This window comes from Grus americana, chromosome 1 (assembly GCF_028858705.1).
Source record: "Grus americana isolate bGruAme1 chromosome 1, bGruAme1.mat, whole genome shotgun sequence".
Classification (NCBI taxonomy): Eukaryota; Metazoa; Chordata; class Aves; order Gruiformes; family Gruidae; genus Grus; species Grus americana.
This window is the reverse complement of record NC_072852.1, coordinates 156,476,163-156,482,162: the sequence shown is the minus strand read 5'-3', so window position 1 is coordinate 156,482,162 and position 6,000 is coordinate 156,476,163.

Below are 6,000 nucleotides of genomic sequence, written 5' to 3'. Positions count from 1 at the left end.
ACTGCCCTGTTTCTCAAACCCAGGCTAGCATCCCTGCACAGTTTCACTACCGGCACTATGCCACATACCAGCCTTGCTGAGGTACATGTACATAGTGTTGCTTTGTCCCATCTATACCTGCTCTAAATGCAGAACTGATTCAATTTTCTGTAACTGATTCATATACATTTACACAACTTTTATTTAAAAAATTAATTTTCTCCAGACACATGTGTATATATATCTATTATATCCATTTATCTATATCTAATCTGTATAATCTCTCTCTAGATACACATCTATATATCTATATACCTATATAAAGTATAACTGTATTTATATTTGTATCTATAAAACACATCTTGTGGCTGTATGTATTGACACACACCTACACCAGTTAAGCCACTTATTGCCTGCTCCAAGAAGAAGAAGAGAGAAAGTGAAAGATTTGCTCCTATTTTTACTTTGGAATATTTGGGAAATATTCAGATGGCAGTGTGTACAGTAGATAGAGATAAGTGCCTTGCAGCACCAGAGGTGTTCAATGTATTTGTGCAGTTTTGTGAGTCAGAGGGAATAGGCTTGGGATTCTCTTACCTTTTGGCATGATTCTGGATGTGTCTGTAATTCAGAGAGTTTATTGTTCAGTGTTTCTTGAGAAAATGTCAAGAATGTAAAAAAACCGAAAGGTTGTACCTTTCCACAAAAACTCTGTAGGGCACATAGTGCTACCTCCTGACTTAGTAAGGAGGTGGATAGGTGTTGTGTTTCTCAACATGCCAGCCATCCATGAGCTCTTCAGTGTCCAGGGCATCGTGTGTGCCATTCTCCTCTGCAGCTGGCCAGCTGAGAGGGTACTGCTGTGGTCCATTCTCTTTCCCACTGCTCCTTGTCTAGCTCAAGATGAATTTAAGACTTTAAGTTCTGCAGTTGGTGGAGAAGAAACAATGCATGGAGCCAAGCATGGGGGAATTGTTTTTCTATCTTCATGTTTGTTCCTCAGACATATACCCAAGAAGAAGCCAGAGATAATCTTGTTTTTAACAAATTAAAGGGCCATTAATGGAAAACAGACATGTTAAGAACAGCGTGCTTTTTCTGTAGATCTCATTATGGACTCTTGTCTGCCCTTTCTTCTTAGTACAATTTGTAAGCAGCTGAGCAGCCCTACCTGTAGTAAAGCATAAGAGTAAGGTTGGTATACGGAGGGTGCTTTCTACGAATCCTGTAGAGCTTCAATGACCTTAACGGGAATTGCAAACACCATTTTCTGATCTTCCAAATTACAGGAGTTTGGTTATTGGCCAAATCAAGCAGCTGCCAACTTGCCATAAGTATTTTTAAGTACCAACACAGAAGAAGAATTAAGTCCCACAAATCTAGATTTCACTTACTCCTGGGTACAAAAATGAAGCACTGTTTCTGAGATATGCTGAGACAAACTGGTTCCATTTTCTACTTCATAATAAGACAAATGGCAGATGGGAAAAAAAAGAAAGAGAGGATGAATTTTTTTGCACACAAAGGGATATGCATGTAACTATATTTAAAGCAACCTTTCCATACCTTGGAAAAAGTAAGATAGTAGTCAGCAACTTATGGAAGAACAAATAGATTAAAATAAACAGCAGATAACCCTTAAGGGAACCTGGATAAATTTGTTTCTCTTACTCATCTGCCTTCCTCAAACATCCAGAATTGGCTAGGAGAACATATTTTATTAAAAACATTTTTTATTTGTTTATGTTCTCCTAAGTCTGCTGGCCAACCAATTGAGAATTAAAAAATTAATTATATTTTCTGTGTGCGCCAATGACCAGGCAGACATGAGATTAAAAAAAGTTATCATACTTCAGAGGGGCCAACTCTACATTTTCCAGAAAATAATGACCTACAGTTGCGGTAAATGAATGGAGAATTTGGCCCTATAGCTTTTCCTTGTTTGCCAGTATCTTAAGACATTTCAATGACTTTTCCATAAAATATGCTTTGAAACCCTTTTTTAATCACAAAAATAGTTGCTACTGTTGATCTGTTGAATGCTTTGCTATATTAGTTTAATAATACCAGCATTATTCATACTTTACACTGCCTGGTTTCATAAAGCATTGAACAAAAAAAAAAAAAAAAAGAAAAAAAATCCCATTTGCCTTAACATCTATAAGGACTCATCTTAAAATGTAATGTGGTTGAATCTCACTTAAGCCACTGAATTGTGGTATCTACACTAGAGTTTGCTTCATGAATGGGGAATTTGCAATGTTATAACAAGCACTATCCTTTTTATGCTCTGAATTCACTGCAGAGACAGGACTGCACAGTTTTGTCATAAAAGTATAGTTGCAGCACGCCAATGTTGCACTCCTATTCCCTTTATTACAGTCTTTTGGTGAAAATTTGGTCTAAGATTTCTTTGCAGTTAGAATAAAATAGCAATTTTGAATCCTCTTCTCTTTGAAAGGCTACTCTCTGTCCCCAGACCTCTAATTCTGTTATTCGAAGGGAACATCAAAAGGACTATCACTGTCTTGCGGTAAACATTTCAAATCCCTGCAATTGGTTTTTAATATAAGCAGTTTGTAGAATGGCCACAATTTGTATTTAGTTTTAATACAATCATACTCAGATATACTTTTATACGAATTTTGAATTCTTTGTATTTCACCTCAATTCTAGTGTTGAACTTTACCCACCTAAATGTTTTAAATCTCTTATCGGCTGGGTAGTATATGTTTGTCTCCTACAGGTTTATTCTGTTATTCTTTCCCTTTATGTCTGTGCAGTTCCTGGTAGCAAGACAAATGATCAATGAGATTGCATTTTTTTTTTTTAGTTTTCAGGGTAAGGACAGATAGCAACAATTACTGAATAAAGTTAAGATTTGGGGAGGGAGAAAAAAGACTGGGAAAGGGCAGAGGAGTCACTGTGTAGCTGTATTTTAATAATGAGTTAAATTGTGAAAGTGAAAGGTTAAGCAAAGGTCTTTGCTCTCCTTAGCAGGGAAGGTGAAAAGAGTGGCTAATTAGATTATGCAAACCAGCAGATAGTCCAATTACAGTTGATAGGCCAGATGTAACCCAGGGGACACTTCTACCTGGAGGAAATGGGGGAATGGCTGCTTGATCAGCAAACACAATGCAACTAGCTGAATGCCCTCTGTGCCTGCCAAGGGGTGGGAGAAGAGCTGATGCTGTCCCTGTGCCCTCCACCCCAGCCGTGGGGAGATGAGGGGATCAAGACTGGGAGGCAGATGTTCTCCAGAGTCTGTCCACCCCCAAAAGAACCCATCTGATGGACCTCGTTAACCTGGTCCACTGAGAGAAGGACTTGGCCACGGTCCAGGTATCATTTAGAAATCAGAGGGCAACCTCCGGCTCCTTCTAGGCAAACGGTGCCTTTTGTCCTAATGTAGAAGGTGTTATCCTCTGCTCTGTGTTTTGGGAGCTTCCTGATGACTTAAGTATAAGCATACGTCTACACTGTCAGGCCTAGGAAAGTATCCTAATGTCAGGTTTTGGTTTTAGGTCCTGACCATGTCCTGACATTATGTTAGGATGACAGTTATTGGCTAAAATCCAGCAGTTAATACCCAACATTTTGTTGACTTCATATAGGCAGTTATGGACCAGAGGTTTTAGACTTGGCTGAGAGCTTGAGTTTTTCTGTAGGGGGTGAAGATTTTGCAAACTTTACTGTTTCACCAAAGAATTCAATGATGTTTTGGACAGATTAAAGAACCCAACATGGATCTTTGATATTCTTCAAACTCTGTTATGCTGATTTTGTCAATATAAAACTCTTTCCACTTTGTGAACTTGTGTAAGAACTCATACATCAGTTCACTTTAAGATGTAGCATTTATTCAAAAAACTCAGTTTCTGCAGACTAGAGATGAGTTCATGTATCACAGCGTGGTTGCGGCTACTGCTTCTTTTCCTTACAAAAGAAGGAACAAAGAAGGAAAAAGAGCTAGTATATTTGTGTATAGCACATACTTAAGACAAATACAAAGAACTTTAAGCCTTTGATTTTTTTTTTAGTATAAACATTTTACATTTAAACCAGTCTTATGGGCTGTTTTTTTGTTATTTTAGATTGTACTAAGTATTATACTTCATGTGTTTATGAGTCATCCTCAATGAGTATATTGCTTGTGGAATAAGCAGGCTCAACCATATGTTTCGTTTGCATATGCTAGTTTGGATAACTGTTCATTCCTTCTCCTCTCCTCTCTTCTTTCTCCCTCCCAGTTTGGGGTTTTGGGTTTTTTTTAGCACTCATCTACATTTCTGAATCCTTGTGATTTTGCTCAAAGTTGGTTCATGGATAAGAGCATTATGTCTTATATATTTAGCAATAATATCAGATTAAAATAGTAAAATTTTAGCAAATTGTGCCAGAGCTAATAAGATAGAAGGCAAGAAATGTGTCTGTATAGATGTAAATCATATAATGCAATTTTGGCTTTTTTTGTCAACACATTATATTTTTCCATGGCTGAATCCAGCCACAGTCTGAAAATCTGCCGCTGTTATTTTGTTAACATGATGAATCATTGTGTAGCCAGAAAGTCTTACTTTTATAAATGAATTAATTGTTTTGTTGTTTGTTTTGGGTTGTGGGTTTTTTGTGTTTGTTTCTTTTTTCTTTTTTTTTCCTGGGGTAAAAAAGAGAGCATTCTTTTGTTTATGTTTGTTTCTGTCTGCCACATATATCAACACACAACATGAAGCTACTAAATTAGGGAGAGAGAAGAGGACACAATATACAAATTTTAAAAGAGAGTGGAGGACTGAAGAAAAACATGCATTGTTGATACACAGCATACAGATACCCTAAATTGAAGATGGTTAATTTCCTGAAAGCTGTGTGCCATAGAGACACTGCTTTACAGTGTCCTAGATATCACGCTTTCCCTTTCAGCTGGCAGTCTTACAGGGGTAACAGCTTCAGAAGAATGCCTGCTCTTGACTATTTCTTTCTTAGTTTTGGCACAAATGTGGCTTCTGTCAGCAGTCAATATGCCTGGTATTTTCCTCCCACCATCATTATTTCTTGGAAATTCACATTCCTTGCACCAACACGCAGAAACCCACATTCTCCAGCTGTGTTTGAATTCCTTTGTCTTAAGCTTGTATCAGGCCCTGACAGTTAGAGGTCCATGACCCACACCTGGGCTGGGAAAGATAATCCTCAGAAGACTCAAAGCACACTGAGCATTCATACGACCAGTTACACGAAACTAGGCTGCCTCCTCCTTCTTTGGCAGGGCGTCAAAGCGCCTGGATGTATACAGGGCCATCGGCGGCAGTGAGTTATGGCACCAGCATTTGAGGGTTCAAGCATTTCAGGGCAAAGTAGGGGATGCAGTTCTAATTCAGACTGTAAGATGCTCATGAGTAGAGTGAGCGCAGATTTTTGTGTAGTTTTCCTGAACATGCAAATGCATATAGAACCAGAAATGTAACTCTGCTATATTCAGTAATTTCTTATTTTATGAGTAAGTCCTATTTACTCCAATAGTTGTCCACGTGCAATGGAGCAATGACACATGCTATGGATAGTCAGCTAAGTAGCCCTGATGTCAGAGCAGAAACTGTCTAATTTTTGATGCAATTTGCCTTGTGCATTTTAGCAGCTGTTTTATAAATACTAGTTCATTAATATAACACAGCTACAATGTACATCTGTAAGGAAGTGTTGCCCTATAACTATATGATCTGAAAACTAACTAAAGTTGAAATTTTTCCTGGGCAATGGGTTTCCATTAGCATCAGCAGTAAAATGGTACTTTTATTTGTGTGAAATTTATCCTGTAAGTGCACTTTGTTTAAAAATGCACTAAATGGAAGCAACTGGAGAAACTGTATGTATGTTTGTATTTTAGGGGTTCTGAAACAATTTTTTGTCATCTGACTGATAGTTGTCTGCATCCAGATCAAATTCAGTCAAGATATAAAATCTAATCCATTTTTTTTTTCCAAATTTCAGCTGCACCTAAATTTAACCTTTTAATTTATA